Raw genomic sequence first — 17,556 nt, forward strand, 5'->3', positions numbered from 1 at the left:
GGCTAATAATAAACAAATAGAATCAAATCAAATAGTCAAATCAAATGGAAACAAATAGAATAATAAATAAACAAATAGAAAAGGATCACAATATGTGATCCTTTCGGCTGGGTGTGGTGGCTCATGCCTGTAGTCCTAGCACTCTGGGAGGCTGAGTCGGATGGATTGCCTGAGCTCATGTGTTTGAAACCATCCTGAGTCAGAGCCAGACCTTGTCTCTAAAAAAAAAAAAAAAAAAAAAAAATAAAAGGCTGGGTGTTCTGGCAGGCACCTGTAGTCCCAGCTACTTGGGAGGCTGAGGCAAGAGAATCACTTGATCATAAACCACATTTTGTTTATCCATTCATCCACTGATGGATATTTGGGGTGTTTCCACTTTTTAGCTATTATGAATAATGCTGTAGGGTGGAGGCTGGTCCGCGGCCGAAGTACAGACATTTTTCCTGTGAGAAATACCAGGAACAGTTCAATATGGGGGATATTCTGGCTCATGAATCTGAAATACTCGAACTAGTGAAAGAGTATTTAGATTTTGCTGAATTTGAAGATACCTTGAAAACATTTTCCAAAGAATGCAAAATAAAAGGAAAACCATTATGTAAAACAGCAGGTGGATCTTTACAGGACTCTAAATCATTGATAATTCAGAAGGCTCTTGTCTCTGCATTTGACAATGGAGACCAGAAGGTGTTCTTCAATTTATGGGAAGAACACATTCCCAGTTTCATCCAAAATGGTGACGCCCTTGCCCAGAAGTTGGAATTCTATCTTCACATCCATTTTGCCATCTATCCTCTGAAACATTCCGTAGGGAGACCGGACAGAGAGGAGCTGGAGGAAAGGATTTCTTCCTTCAAAACCTACCTGGAGACCAAAGGAGCAGCGCTGAGCCAGACCACCGAGTTTCTTCCTTTCTATGCCCTTCCTTTTCTTCCCAACCCTATGGTACACCCTTCGTTTAAAGAACTCTTTCAGCATTCCTGGACTCCAGAGTTAAAGTTGAAGTTGGAAAAGTTTCTAGCTTTAATATTTAAAGATAGCAACACGCTGAAGCTTTTAACAGTGTATAAGGAGAATGGACAAAGTAACAAAGAGATGTTGCAGCAGCTCCACCAGCAGCTGGTCCAAGCTGAACTTAGGTCAGTGACCTACCTGAGACGTACAGTAAGATCCAAGCAGACTACCACAATCTCATTGGAGTCACAGCAGAGCTGGCGGATTCTCTCAGGCCACAGTCAGTGGCAAGATGATCACTCCTGAGTACCTCCAGAGTGTCCGTGTCTGCCTCTTCAGCAACCAGATGTGGCAGAGCCTGGCTCATAGCGTGGACTTCACAAGGCCTGGGACGGCTTCCAGCATGTTACAAGCTTCTTTGGCACCCGTGAGACTGAAAGATGTCCCATTACTGCCCTCCCTGGATTATGAGAAACTGAAGAAGGATTTGATTTGGGGGAGTGATCGCTTAAAAGCCTTCTTGTTGCAGGCTCTGCGCTGGCGCTTGAGCACCTCCCGTCCTGGAGAGCAGAGGGAGGCGGTTCTGCAGGCCTACATCAGCAACGACCTCTTGGACTGTCATACCCACAACCAGAGGAATGTGCTTCACTTGCTGCACGCAAAGAGTGAGGTGGTGCGGCAGTACATGGCCAGGCTCATCAACGCTTTTGCGTCACTAGCTGAAGGTCACCTCTACCTTGCTCAGAACAAAATGGTGCTGTGGATGCTGGAGGGAAGGCCGAAGGAGGACAAGGATGTCATCACCCAGGAGAATGTCCTTGGGGCCTTGCAAAAGTTCAGCCTCAGGCCCCCGCTGCATCGCTTCAAGATGGTCTCATCTTCTGGCTGATTGATATTCTGAAGGACTCTGATTGCCTGTCTGACTACACACTGGAGTACTTAGTGGCTTTGCTTATGAACCTCTGCCTCTGGAGTGCAGGGAAGAACATGTGTGCCAAGGTGGCAGGCCTCGTGCTCAAAGTCCTTTCAGATCTGCTTGGCCATAAAAGCCACGAGATCCAGCCGTATGTGAACGGAGCTCTGTACAGCATCCTTTCTATTCTATCCATCCAGGAGGAAGCGAGAGCAATGGGGATGGAAGACATCCTACACTGCTTCAGCAAAGAAGGCAACGCTGAAATGATCCACCAGATAGAATTTTTCTTTTTTTTTTGGCCGGGGCTGGGTTTGAACCCACCACCTCTGGCATTTGGGACGGGCGCCCTACTCCTTGAGCCACAGGCACCGCCCCGCCAGATAGAATTTATCATCAAGCAACTTAATTCTGGTCAGTTTAATGTAAAAGTCCAGGATCTTTCTTGTGAATCATTCACAAGAAATGTACCGGAAGGATACATGGACTGTCTTATAGGGCCTTGTCATGCTTCGGCCAGCATTCATTCAAGAAGCATTTAGGGAGGTGAAGAGACCTAAGTGAACCCACTAACAAGAGTTCATTCAGGTATTCAAGGCCAGATTGTCCAAAGATTAATAATATCTTATCACACTTAACAGATACAGCCAACAAAAAGAATTTAAAGGCAATTACAGAAGCCCTTCCCTAGCCTTGTGTGTTCTCTTTATGTGGCCCCTCCCTTTCCTCTCCTAAATCCTGCCCCACTGTTAAGGGTGGCTTCCCCAGGTTCCTGTCAGGGAATGAAAACAGGTGCCAGCCTTTCCAGCACCACTGTGGAAAATGGCATCCTCCCACATTTATTCATTCATTCCAAAACAAACAAACAAACAAAAAATAATGCTGCTCTGAGTAGTCCTGTGTGAGTTTTTGTGTGAACATACTCATGTGTTGTTATTTCTCTTGGATATATGCCCAGGAGTGGAATTGTAGGGTCATACAGTAACTGTTTAACTTTTCAAGGAACTATGAAACTGTTTTTCACAGCAGCTGTACCATTTTACATTCATGCCAGCCCTTCCCTTTTTATTTTTATTGTATTTTATTTATTTATTTTTTGAGACAGAGCCTAAAGCTGTCACCCTAGGTAGAGTGCCATGGCATCACAGCTCACAGCAACCTCCAGCTCCTGGGCTCAAGCGATTCTCCTGCCTCTGCCTCCCAAGTAGCTGGGACTATAGGCACCCACCAGAATGCCTGGCTAATTTTTGGTTATCTCACAGCAACCTCTAGCTCCTGGGCTCAAGAGATTCTCCTGCCTCTACCTCCCAAGTAGCTGGCACTATATGTGCCCGGCACAGAGCCTGGCTAATTTTTGGTTATCTCACAGCAACCTCCAGCTCCTGGGCTCAAGCGATTCTCCTGCCTCTGCCTCCCAAGTAGCTGGGACTATAGGCACCCACCACAATGCCTGGCTAATTTTTGGTTATCTCACAGCAACCTCTAGCTCCTGGGCTCAAGAGATTCTCCTGCCTCTACCTCCCAAGTAGCTGAGACTATAGGTGTCCGCCACAGCGCCTGACTATTTTTTGGTTGTAGCTATCATTGTTGTTTGGCAGGCCCAGGCTGGATTCGAACCTTCCGGCTTAGGTGTATGTGGCTGGTGCCTTTGCCGCTTGAGCCACAGGCCCCGAGCCAGCCCTTCCCTTTTTTAAAAAATATTTTTTATCTTTTGAATTCCCTGCAATGAATGTATATTGTTTGTAATTTTTTAACTTTTGAATTCCCTGCAACGAATGTACATTGTACATTCTGTAGAGAGTGAATCATTCCTCAGAATTGTCACTAATCCACACGTGGCCCATTTTTCATTTTAGTCCATTTTTTTCTCTTTATTATGTATTTATTTATTTATTGGCAACAGAGAGTCTCACTATGTTGCCCTTGGTAGAGTGCTTTGGTGTCACAGCTCACAGCAACCTCAAACTCTTGGGCTTAAGTGATTCTCTTGCCTGAGCCTCCCAAGTAGGTTTGACTACAGGCACCCGCCACAATGCCCAGCTATTTTTTGTTGCAGTTGTCATTGTTGTTTAGCTGGCCCGGGCCGAGTTCAAACCCTCCACCCTTGGTGCATGTGGCCAGCGCCAGAACCACTGTGCTGTGGGTGCTGTGTCTTTCTCCTTAGCCTTGATCTTCGTACCCATTTCCTCATCGTCACCGTTGACATCCAGGTTAATATGTTGGATATATGTGCTTGCATATCTGTATCTATGTAACTTTGTTAAAATTAGGCTTACTGATGCTTTGTGTGCGCACATATTTATATATATATATGTAGATAGAAAGGAAATATATATATCCTGTGTTACGGTTCCTTGTTTCTGGCTGCTGACTGATAGTCTCTGTAGTCTGTTACCATAGTTGATTTCCCTGATGCCTACTTTGCTTCAAATTCCTACTGTAGAGAATCCTGCAGTGAATGTCACGGTTACTACATGCCTTTGCCTGGTCCTGCACATAATTTTTGTATGGTTTAATCGCTAGAACTGGAATTTCTGGGCCCAGAGAAAATGCATACACAGTTTCACCAAGTATTGCCAGATTTCTTTACAGAAAAGTTGTCTTGTTCTATCTTCTCACCAGCAATACATGAGGGTGTCTCTTTCCCTAAGTCCTTACTAAATTCTGGTATTAGCTTTCTTTTTCCCTTTTTTTTTTTTTTTTTTTTAGAGGCAGAGTCTTACTTTGTCGCCTGTTGTAGAGAGCTGTGGTGTTACAGCTCACAGCAACCTCCATATCCTGGGCTTAGGCGAGTCTCTTGCCTCAGCCTCCCAAGTAGCTGGGACTACAGGATCCTGCCACAACACCCGGCTATTTTTTTGCTGGGGCTGGGTTCAAACCCGCTACCCTCAGTATAAGGGGCCGGCACCCTACTCACTGACCCACAGGCGCCAACCCGGTATTATCTTCCTAATTTTTGCCTGTTAGTAGATATAAAATGGTATATCCTTCTTGTTTTAATTTATATTTTTTGGTTATTAGTGAAGTTAGCATCTTCATAAATTTGCTTTGTCATTTACGTTGTCTCTATCAACTACCTCTTTATGCCTTTGCCCATTTGTCTGTTGGTTTCCTTGTTTTTTTAAAAAATAATTTTCTTACTGCTTTTATAATGTTAATAGATTTTGCTGGCTTTCTTACTATCAGTGCTAATATAGTTATTTCTATATTGGTTTCTATTTTAAAAGGCAGAAAACCTGTAGAAATGCTGTTGAAGTTATAATAAAGTTAATGTTTGTTTTTAGTCCAGATGTCAGAGCATTCCTTCCAATGGACAGTCCAAAACACCAGTCAGATCCATCTGAAGATGACGATGAAAGACGTATTCAGAAGGTAGTAAGAGGAATTTTTTTTAACAGAAAAAATACCATTCCCCCAAAGTTGAAATTAGCGGCAACATATACTTAAAATGAAGTAACTTCATCCATAGTAGGTTTCTGCTAAATAAAATACATAAAGACAAACATGTACAACTTACTGATCACTTTTTTTTCTGATCTCTATTTCATATAAAATTTATAGGATGAATATTTATGTAATAAAAAGTAGTATAAGTGAATTAAAGAAAAATTTGAAAATAGCAGTTAATAAAGTATTACCCATATTTTTTGCCACCCAGACCTAGTAATTTTTTTCAATTTACTTGTTTATTTATTTTTTACTTTTTCAAATTTTTTTGTTTTTATTAAATCATAACTGTGTACCTTGATGCATTTATGATACCTTTGTAATTATGATGCATTATGGCAGGATAACTGATTTGATATACAATGTGAAATGCTTACATTGAACTGATTAATATGTCCATCACAATTACACTCTTTCTATTTTTTTTTTTTTTTTGTAGAGACAGAGTCTCACTGTATCACCCTCGGGCAGAGTGCCGTGGCGTCACACGGCTCACAGCAACCTCCAACTCCTGGGCTTAAGCTATTCTCTTGCCTCAGCCTCCCGAGCAGCTGGGACTACAGGCGCCCGCCACAACGCCCGGCTATTTTTTGTTGTTGTTACAGTTTGGCCGGGGCTGGGTTTGAACCCGCCACCCTCGGTATATGGAGCCGGCGCCCTACTCACTGAGCCACAGGTGCCACCCATACTCTTTTCTTAATAGTTTTTAAATGTACCATTGCATTATGCACATTAGGTGAGGTTCCCCCCCCAAGTACCCTCCTGCCTCCCGAGACCTAGTAATTTTTAATATTTTAGTGATTTTCTTTCCTGTATTCTCCTAATTATCTAATTTTATCTCATAAAAATTAATCTTAATTTTATTTCTCTAATGATAATTATAACAGTGTGTACAAGTATATATTTTTCACTTTACGTCTTACTTTTTGATCATTATTTATATTTATCATCATCACTGTACTTGAAATTATTGTTTTGAATTTTGGCCAGCAGGAAAGGCCTTTTCAACCACAAATTACATAGCTCTTCCTCTGCCTTGTCAGGTTTTTATACATAGAGCAATCCGTACACACATGCCATTTGGCATCAACTTTTATTTCTATGTATAGGTACATAATATATATTCTTAACAGAGAATGGGGTATTGTTATCTTTTTTAAATAGATTATGATAGCAATAAGTAAAATAAACTTGTACCTTATTTTGAAGATGTTTTCATCATTTACTTTAGAAAGTTGTATAGAAAGGGAAAACTGTAATAATTTAACTCAATATATTATGTAGCAATTAAAATTATAATTATGGGGCGGCGCCTGTGGCTCAGTGAGTAGGGCGCCGGCCCCATATGCCGAGGGTGGCGGGTTCAAACCCAGCCCCGGCCAAACTGCAACAAAAAAAATAGCCGGGCGTTGTGGCGGGCGCCTGTAGTCCCAGCTGCTCGGGAGGCTGAGGCAAGAGAATCGCTTAAGCCCAGGAGTTGGAGGTTGCTGTGAGCTGTGTGAGGCCACGGCACTCTACCGAGGGCCATAAAGTGAGACTCTGTCTCTACAAAAAATAAAATAAAAAAGCTGCCCGGAGCAGCGCTCCCCATGCTGTCTGCACGCCTGGCGCCCACGCTGCTCAGTCCCTTCCTGCGGCGATCCGCTCCCACTGTAGGGCGCCATGGCCTCTGGGAGACGCTCCTGGGGAGGCGGTGCGCGGCCGCCGCCTCCTCCGGGCCCGCGTGGGACCTGGGCCCTGAGCCTCCTCATGGCCTCACGGAGGCTGAGAGTTAGGAAGGAAGCCCTAACATGCAGGAGCGGTTTCTGTTCCCCGAGTACGTCCTGGAGCCTGAGCCCGCGCCCACCCGGAAAGAGCTGCTGGAACAACTGCAGCAGCAGCACCAGGAGAGGGAGCAACCCAGGCGGACGCAGAAGCCACGGGTCGGCCGCCGGGCGCACCCTGTCGTGGGGCACCCGGACCCGGCGGTGCCGCCCAGCGGCCAGCACTGCTCGGGTTGCGGGGCAGAGCTGCACTGCCAGGACCCCGGCGTGCCCGGCTACCTGCCCAGCGAGAAGTTCCTGCGCGCGGCGCAGGCGGACGGCGGGCTGGCGCGGGCCGTGTGCCAGCGCTGCTGGCTCCTGGTGCACCACCAGCGCGCCCTGCGCCTGCAGGGGAGCCGCGAACAGTACTCTGAGCTGGTGAGCACCGCGCTGCGGCGGCCCGGGCCCGCCCTGGTGCTCTACATGGTGGACCTGCTCCACCTGCCCGACGCCCTGCTGCCCGACCTGCCGGCACTGGTAGGCCCCAAGCAGCTGATCGTGCTGGGGAACAAAGTGGACCTGCTGCCCCAGGACGCCCCCGGCTACCGGCAGCGGCTCCGGGAGCGGCTGTGGAACGACTGTGCCCGCGCCGGACTTTTGCTGGCCCCTGGCCACGGAGGGCCACAGCTCCCCAGCCGGGACGGGCCGCAGGACAGAGAGGAGAATTCGAATCGGTCGGACAGGTCGTGCACGGTGGTCCGGGACGTGCGTCTCATCAGCGCCAAGACTGGCTATGGCATCGAAGAGTTAATCTCGGCACTTCAGCGCTCCTGGCGCTACCGTGGTGATGTCTACCTGGTAGGATCCACAAACGCTGGCAAGTCCACTCTCTTTAACACGCTACTGAAGTCCGATTACTGCACCGCCAAGGGCGCCCAGGCCATCGACCGGGCCACCATCTCCTCTTGGCCAGGAACTACATTAAACCTTCTCAAGTTTCCTATTTGCAACCCAACTCCTTATAGAATGTTTGAAAGGCACAAAAGACTTACAGAAGATGCAGCTAAAGCCCTAGAAGATCTTAGCGAGCAAGAACAACATCAACTTAATGTTTTGAAAAAGCATGGCTATGTAGTAGGGAGAGTTGGAAGAACATTCTTGGATTCAGAAGAACAGAAGGATGAAGATGCCTTTGAATTTGATGCTGATTCACTTGCCTTTGACATGGAAAATGAACCCGTTACAGTTGAACCTACATCCACCAAACAAGTAGTATTGACTGCACAAGATGTGAGAGATGCCCGCTGGTTTTATGACACGCCAGGAATTACAAAAGAAAATTGCATTTTAAATCTTCTAACAGAAGAAGAAGTAAAGATTGTTTTGCCAACAAATTTCATTGTTCCAAGAACTTTTGTGCTTAAACCAGGAATGGTTCTATTTTTGGGTGCTCTAGGCCGCATTGATTTCCTACAGGGAAACCAGTCAGCCCGGTTTACGGTTGTGGCTTCCAACCTCCTCCCCGTGCACGTTACTTCCTTGGACAAGGCGGATAGTTTGTATGAGAAGCAGGCAGGTCACACGTTACTGCAGGTTCCAATGGGTGGAAAAGAAGGAATGGCAGACTTTCCTTCTCTTGTTGCTGAAGACATTATAGTAAAAGAAGGACTTGGGGAATCCGAAGCGGTTGCTGACATCAAGTTTTCCTCTGCAGGTTGGGTTGCAGTAACGCCTCGTGGGAAGGACAGATTGCATCTCCGAGGCTACACACCTCAAGGAACGGTTCTGACGGTCCGGCCCCCGCTCTTGCCGTATATCGTTAACATCAAAGGACAGCGCATCAAGAAAAGTGCGGCCTATAAAACCAAGAAGCCTCCTTCCCTCGTGTATAATCTGCAGAAGAAGAAAGGATAAATGTATGAGGCTGACTTTGTTCCTGCTGGATATTGACCATAACAAGACACATTGAAATTATATTAAATATGGGAGGCACCTGTGGCTCAAGGAGTAGGGCGCCAGCCCCATATGCCGTGGGTGGCGGGTTGAAGCCCGGCCCAGCCAAAACTGCAAAAAAAGAAATTATATTAAATATAGCCTATGGGCGGTGCCTGTGGCTCAAGGAGTAGGGTGCCAGTGCACATGCCGGAGGTGGCGGGTTCAAACCCAGCCATGGCCAAAAATTGCAAAAAAAAAATAAAATAAAATAAATATAGCCTATAATAAAATTCCCCTGCTCCTACCCCATTTAAAGATCTTAACAGTTGACTTTTTTTTTTTTTTTGCAGTTTTTGGCCAGGGCTGAGCTTTGAACCTGCCACCTCTGGCATATGGGGCTGGCGCCCTGCTCACCCAACAATGACCTTTTTTTTTTTTGTGGTTTTTGGCCGGGGCTGGGTTTGAACTCGCCACCTCCGGCATATGGGACCAGTGCCCTACTCCTTGAGCCACAGGCGCCGCCCCATAATTATAATTTTAATTGCTACATAATATATTGAGTTAAATTATTACAGTTTTCCCTTTCTATACAACTTTCTAAAGTAAATGATGAAAACATCTTCAAAATAAGGTACAAGTTTATTTTACTTATTGCTATCATAATCTATTTAAAAAAGATAACAATACCCCATTCTCTGTTAAGAATATATATTATGTACCTATACATAGAAATAAAAGTTGATGCCAAATGGCATGTGTGTACGGATTGCTCTATGTATAAAAACCTGACAAGGCAGAGGAAGAGCTATGTAATTTGTGGTTGAAAAGGCCTTTCCTGCTGGCCAAAATTCAAAACAATAATTTCAAGTACAGTGATGATGATAAATATAAATAATGATCAAAAAGTAAGACGTAAAGTGAAAAATATATACTTGTACACACTGTTATAATTATCATTAGAGAAATAAAATTAAGATTAATTTTTATGAGATAAAATTAGATAATTAGGAGAATACAGGAAAGAAAATCACTAAAATATTAAAAATTACTAGGTCTCGGGAGGCAGGAGGGTACTTGGGGGGGGAACCTCACCTAATGTGCATAATGCAATGGTACATTTAAAAACTATTAAGAAAAGAGTATGGGTGGCACCTGTGGCTCAGTGAGTAGGGCGCCGGCTCCATATACCGAGGGTGGCGGGTTCAAACCCAGCCCCGGCCAAACTGTAACAACAACAAAAAATAGCCGGGCGTTGTGGCGGGCGCCTGTAGTCCCAGCTGCTCGGGAGGCTGAGGCAAGAGAATAGCTTAAGCCCAGGAGTTGGAGGTTGCTGTGAGCCGTGTGACGCCACGGCACTCTGCCCGAGGGTGATACAGTGAGACTCTGTCTCTACAAAAAAAAAAAAAAAATAGAAAGAGTGTAATTGTGATGGACATATTAATCAGTTCAATGTAAGCATTTCACATTGTATATCAAATCAGTTATCCTGCCATAATGCATCATAATTACAAAGGTATCATAAATGCATCAAGGTACACAGTTATGATTTAATAAAAACAAAAAAATTTTAAAAAGTAAAAAATAAATAAACAAATAAATTGAAAAAAATTACTAGGTCTGGGTGGCAAAAAATATGGGTAATACTTTATTAACTGCTATTTTCAAATTTTTCTTTAATTCACTTATACTACTTTTTATTACATAAATATTCATCCTATAAATTTTATATGAAATAGAGATCAGAAAAAAAAGTGATCAGTAAGTTGTACATGTTTGTCTTTATGTATTTTATTTAGCAGAAACCTACTATGGATGAAGTTACTTCATTTTAAGTATATGTTGCCCTAAAGTTGCCACTAATTTCAACTTTGGGGGAATGGTATTTTTTCTGTTAAAAAAAATTCCTCTTACTACCTTCTGAATACTTCTTTCATCGTCATCTTCAGATGGATCTGACTGGTGTTTTGGACTGTCCATTGGAAGGAATGCTCTGACATCTGGACTAAAAACAAAAATGAACTTTATTATAACTTCAACAGCATTTCTACAGGTTTTCTGCCTTTTAAAATAGAAACCAATATAGAAATAACTATATTAGCACTGATAGTAAGAAAGCCAGCAAAATCTATTAACATTATAAAAGCAGTAAGAAAATTATTTTTTTAAAAAACAAGGAAACCAACAGACAAATGGGCAAAGGCATAAAGAGGTAGTTGATAGAGACAACGTAAATGACAAAGCAAATTTATGAAGATGCTAACTTCACTAATAACCAAAAAATATAAATTACAACAAGAAGGATATACCATTTTATATCTACTAACAGGCAAAAATTAGGAAGATAATACCAGGGGTGGCGCCTGTGGGTCAGTGAGTAGGGTGCCGGCCCCTTATACTGAGGGTAGTGGGTTTGAACCCAGCCCCAGCAAAAAAATAGCCGGGTGTTGTGGCAGGATCCTGTAGTCCCAGCTACTTGGGAGGCTGAGGCAAGAGACTCGCCTAAGCCCAGGATATGGAGGTTGCTGTGAGCTGTAACACCATAGCTCTCTACAACAGGCGACAAAGTAAGACTCTGCCTCTAAAAAAAAAAAAAAAAAAAAAAAAAAAGGGAAAAAGAAAGCTAATACCAGAAGTTAGTAAGGACTTAGGGAAAGAGACACCCTCATGTATTGCTGGTGAGAAGATAGAACAAGACAACTTTTCTGTAAAGAAATCTGGCAATACTTGGTGAAACTGTGTATGCATTTTCTCTGGGCCCAGAAATTCCAGTTCTAGCGATTAAACCATACAAAAATTATGTGCAGGACCAGGCAAAGGCATGTAGTAACCATGACATTCACTGCAGGATTCTCTACAGTAGGAATTTGAAGCAAAGTAGGCATCAGGGAAATCAACTATGGTAACAGACTACAGAGACTATCAGTCAGCAGCCAGAAACAAGGAACCGTAACACAGGATATATATATTTCCTTTCTATCTACATATATATATATAAATATGTGCGCACACAAAGCATCAGTAAGTCTAATTTTAACAAAGTTACATAGATACAGATATGCAAGCACATATATCCAACATATTAACCTGGATGTCAACAGTGACGATGAGGAAATGGGTACGAAGATCAAGGCTGAGGAGAAAGACACAGCACCCACAGCACAGTGGTTCTGGCGCTGGCCACATGCACCAAGGGTGGAGGGTTTGAACTCGGCCCGGGCCAGCTAAACAACAATGACAACTGCAACAAAAAATAGCTGGGCATTGTGGCGGGTGCCTGTAGTCAAACCTACTTGGGAGGCTCAGGCAAGAGAATCACTTAAGCCCAAGAGTTTGAGGTTGCTGTGAGCTGTGACACCAAAGGACTCTACCAAGGGCAACATAGTGAGACTCTCTGTTGCCAATAAATAAATAAATACATAATAAAGAGAAAAAAATGGACTAAAATGAAAAATGGGCCACGCGTGGATTAGTGACAATTCTGAGGAATGATTCACTCTCTACACCTGGTACAATGTACATTCGTTGCAGGGAATTCAAAAGTTAAAAAATTACAAACAATATACATTCATTGCAGGGAATTCAAAAGATAAAAAATATTTTTTAAAAAAGGGAAGGGCTGGCTCAGGGCCTGTGGCTCAAGCGGCTAAGGCACCAGCCACATACACCTAAGCCGGAAAGTTCGAATCCAGCCTGGGCCTGCCAAACAACAATGATAGCTACAACCAAAAAATAGCCAGGCTCTGTGGCGGGCACCTATAGTCCCAGCTACTTGGGAGGTAGAGGCAGGAGAATCTCTTGAGCCCAGGAGCTAGAGGTTGCTGTGAGATAACCAAAAATTAGCCAGGCATTGTGGTGGGTGCCTATAGTCCCAGCTACTTGGGAGGCAGAGGCAGGAGAATCGCTTGAGCCCAGGAGCTGGAGGTTGCTGTGAGATAACCAAAAATTAGCCAGGCTCTGTGCCGGGCACATATAGTGCCAGCTACTTGGGAGGTAGAGGCAGGAGAATCTCTTGAGCCCAGGAGCTAGAGGTTGCTGTGAGATAACCAAAAATTAGCCAGGCATTCTGGTGGGTGCCTATAGTCCCAGCTACTTGGGAGGCAGAGGCAGGAGAATCGCTTGAGCCCAGGAGCTGGAGGTTGCTGTGAGCTGTGATGCCATGGCACTCTACCTAGGGTGACAGCTTTAGGCTCTGTCTCAAAAAATAAATAAATAAAATACAATAAAAATAAAAAGGGAAGGGCTGGCATGAATGTAAAATGGTACAGCTGCTGTGAAAAACAGTTTCATAGTTCCTTGAAAAGTTAAACAGTTACTGTATGACCCTACAATTCCACTCCTGGGCATATATCCAAGAGAAATAACAACACATGAGTATGTTCACACAAAAACTCACACAGGAGGGCGGCGCCTGTAGCTCAGTGAGTAGGGCGCCAGCCCCATATGCCGAGGGTGGTGGGTTCAAACCCAGCCCCGGCCAAACTGCAACCAAAAATAGCCGGGCGTTGTGGCGGGCGCCTGTAGTCCCAGCTGCTCGGGGGGCTGAGGCAAGAGAATCGCGTAAGCCCAAGAGTTAAGAGGTTGCTGTGAGCTGTGTGACGCCACGGCACTCTACCTGAGGGCAGTACAGTGAGACTAGGTCTCTACAAAAAAAAAAAAAAAAAAAAAAAAAAAAAAACTCACACAGGACTACTCAGAGCAGCATTATTTTTTGTTTGTTTGTTTGTTTTGGAATGAATGAATAAATGTGGGAGGATGCCATTTTCCACAGTGGTGCTGGAAAGGCTGGCACCTGTTTTCATTCCCTGACAGGAACCTGGGGAAGCCACCCTTAACAGTGGGGCAGGATTTAGGAGAGGAAAGGGAGGGGCCACATAAAGAGAACACACAAGGCTAGGGAAGGGCTTCTGTAATTGCCTTTAAATTCTTTTTGTTGGCTGTATCTGTTAAGTGTGATAAGATATTATTAATCTTTGGACAATCTGGCCTTGAATACCTGAATGAACTCTTGTTAGTGGGTTCACTTAGGTCTCTTCACCTCCCTAAATGCTTCTTGAATGAATGCTGGCCGAAGCATGACAAGGCCCTATAAGACAGTCCATGTATCCTTCCGGTACATTTCTTGTGAATGATTCACAAGAAAGATCCCGGACTGTTACATTAAACTGACCAGAATTAAGTTGCTTGATGATAAATTCTATCTGGCGGGGCGGTGCCTGTGGCTCAAGGAGTAGGGCGCCCGTCCCAAATGCCAGAGGTGGTGGGTTCAAACCCAGCCCCGGCCAAAAAAAAAGAAAAATTCTATCTGGTGGATCATTTCAGCGTTGCCTTCTTTGCTGAAGCATTGTAGGATGTCTTCCATCCCCATTGCTCTCACTTCCTCCTGGATGGACAGATTAGAAAGGATGCTGTACAGAGCTCCATTCACATACGGCTGGATCTCGTGGCTTTTATGGCCAAGCAGATCTGAAAGGACTTTGAGCACGAGGCCTGCCACCTTGGCACACATGTTCTTCCCTGCACTCCAGAGGCAGAGGTTCATAAGCAAAGCCACTAAGTACTCCAGTGTGTAGTCAGACAGGCAATCAGAGTCCTTCAGAATATCAATCAGCCAGAAGATGAGACCATCTTGAAGCGATGCAGCGGGGGCCTGAGGCTGAACTTTTGCAAGGCCCCAAGGACATTCTCCTGGGTGATGACATCCTTGTCCTCCTTCGGCCTTCCCTCCAGCATCCACAGCACCATTTTGTTCTGAGCAAGGTAGAGGTGACCTTCAGCTAGTGACGCAAAAGCGTTGATGAGCCTGGCCATGTACTGCCGCACCACCTCACTCTTTGCGTGCAGCAAGTGAAGCACATTCCTCTGGTTGTGGGTATGACAGTCCAAGAGGTCGTTGCTGATGTAGGCCTGCAGAACCGCCTCCCTCTGCTCTCCAGGACGGGAGGTGCTCAAGCGCCAGCGCAGAGCCTGCAACAAGAAGGCTTTTAAACGATCACTCCCCCAAATCAAATCCTTCTTCAGTTTCTCATAATCCAGGGAGGGCAGTAATGGGACATCTTTCAGTCTCACGGGTGCCAAGGAAGCTTGTAACATGCTGGAAGCCGTCCCAGGCCTTGTGAAGTCCACGCTATGAGCCAGGCTCTGCCACATCTGGTTGCTGAAGAGGCAGACACGGACACTCTGGAGGTACTCAGGAGTGATCATCTTGCCACTGACTGTGGCCTGAGAGAATCCGCCAGCTCTGCTGTGACTCCAATGAGATTGTGGTAGTCTGCTTGAATCTTACTGTACGTCTCAGGTAGGTCACTGACCTAAGTTCAGCTCTGACCAGCTGCTGGTGGAGCTGCTGCAACATCTCTTTGTTACTTTGTCCATTCTCCTTATACACTGTTAAAAGCTTCAGCGTGTTGCTATCTTTAAATATTAAAGCTAGAAACTTTTCCAACTTCAACTTTAACTCTGGAGTCCAGGAATGCTGAAAGAGTTCTTTAAACGAAGGGTGTACCATAGGGTTGGGAAGAAAAGGAAGGGCATAGAAAGGAAGAAACTCGGTGGTCTGGCTCAGCGCTGCTCCTTTGGTCTCCAGGTAGGTTTTGAAGGAAGAAATCCTTTCCTCCAGCTCCTCTCTGTCCGGTCTCCCTACGGAATGTTTCAGAGGATAGATGGCAAAATGGATGTGAAGATAGAATTCCAACTTCTGGGCAAGGGCGTCACCATTTTGGATGAAACTGGGAATGTGTTCTTCCCATAAATTGAAGAACACCTTCTGGTCTCCATTGTCAAATGCAGAGACAAGAGCCTTCTGAATTATCAATGGTTTAGAGTCCTGTAAAGATCCACCTGCTGTTTTACATAATGGTTTTCCTTTTATTTTGCATTCTTTGGAAAATGTTTTCAAGGTATCTTCAAATTCAGCAAAATCTAAATACTCTTTCACTAGTTCGAGTATTTCAGATTCATGAGCCAGAATATCCCCCATATTGAACTGTTCCTGGTAATTCTCACAGGAAAAATGTCTGTACTTCGGCCGCGGACCAGCCTCCACCCTACAGCATTATTCATAATAGCTAAAAAGTGGAAACACCCCAAATATCCATCAGTGGATGAATGGATAAACAAAATGTGGTTTATGATCAAGTGATTCTCTTGCCTCAGCCTCCCAAGTAGCTGGGACTACAGGTGCCTGCCAGAACACCCAGCCTTTTTTTTTTTTTTTTTTTTTTTTTTTTAGAGACAAGGTCTGGCTCTGACTCAGGATGGTTTCAAACACATGAGCTCAGGCAATCCATCCGACTCAGCCTCCCAGAGTGCTAGGACTACAGGCATGAGTGAGCCACCACACCCAGCCGAAAGGATCACATATTGTGATCCTTTTCTATTTGTTTATTTATTATTCTATTTGTTTCCATTTGATTTGACTATTTGATTTGATTCTATTTGTTTATTATTAGCCTTGCCAAAGCAAGGCCTCAAAAAATTGATTAAAATCTCAACTTGTTCCTCTCCACCGAAATCTTTTTTTTTTTTGAGACAGAGTTTTACTATGTCGCCCTGGGTAGAGTGGTGTCACAGCTCACAGCAACCTCAATCCCTTGGGCTTAAGCAATTCTCTTGCTTCAGCCTCCCAAACAGCTGGGACCACAGGTGCCTGGCACAATGCCCGACTATTTATTTTGTTGTTGTTGCAGTTGTCATGTTGATTTGAGCAGGCTCAGGCCAGTTTGAACCCACCAGCCTGGGTGTACGTGGCCCGTACTCTACCCACTGCGCTGCAGGTGCTGCCCATTCTCCACGGAAATCTTTAGTAAGATTTACCCACTCTGAAGAGAAACCAGACCGTACTGTATGATTTCACTTTATTTATTTAGTTTTTGAGGCAGAGTCTCAAGCTGTCACCCTGGGTAGAGTGCTGTGGCGTCACAGCTCACAGCAACCTCAAACTCTTGGGCTTAAGCGATTCTCTTGCCTCAGCCTCCCGAGTAGCTGGGACTACAGGCGCCCGCCACAATGCCCAGCTATTTTTTGGTTGTAGTTACACTTGTCATCGTTGATTTTAGCAGGCTCAGGCCAGGTTCAAATTCGCCATCCTTGGTGTATGTGGCGGGTGCTGTACCCACTGAACTACGGGCACTGCCCTTATGATTTCATTTTTGATATACTCAGAATAGGCAAATCTATAGAGACAGGAATAGAATAGTGGTTTCAAAAGTTGGAAGAAGAGACAATTTGGAGGTAGTTTCTTTTGTGGGGGGGATGAAAATGTCAGATTAGACTTGGAGTAATAGAATTAGATGCTGAAGATGGTTGTACAGCATTGTGAATATATTAAACACCACTGAATTGTATACTTTTAAATAGTTAAAATGTTGAATTCTATCTCAGTAAAAGGGGGGTGGGGTTTTTAATCTTACCACACACAAGCACTGTTACCATTTTAGCATGTTTTATTTCAGTCTTGTTCTCTGCATAATTAGGATCATGCTATATTTAAATTTTTATGTTTTTTACTTAAAAATTAATTATAAACATTTGCCAATGGTGTTAAAAAACTCTTGATAAACAGTAACT

General features: G+C 44.4%; 3 pseudogenes; 2 read left to right on the top strand and 1 right to left on the bottom strand.

The window, feature by feature from the left end:
- Positions 1-471: 471 nt before the first annotated feature.
- LOC128563343 (lisH domain-containing protein ARMC9-like) lies at positions 472-2,409 on the top strand (annotated as a pseudogene).
- Positions 2,410-6,875: 4,466 nt separating this feature from the next.
- Positions 6,876-9,126, top strand: LOC128563689 (nitric oxide-associated protein 1-like; annotated as a pseudogene).
- A 4,904-nt stretch (positions 9,127-14,030) lies between these two features.
- Positions 14,031-15,967, bottom strand: LOC128563344 (lisH domain-containing protein ARMC9-like; annotated as a pseudogene).
- Positions 15,968-17,556: the final 1,589 nt, after the last annotated feature.

This window comes from Nycticebus coucang, chromosome 13, assembly GCF_027406575.1.
Source record: "Nycticebus coucang isolate mNycCou1 chromosome 13, mNycCou1.pri, whole genome shotgun sequence".
Lineage (NCBI taxonomy): Eukaryota > Metazoa > Chordata > Mammalia > Primates > Lorisidae > Nycticebus > Nycticebus coucang.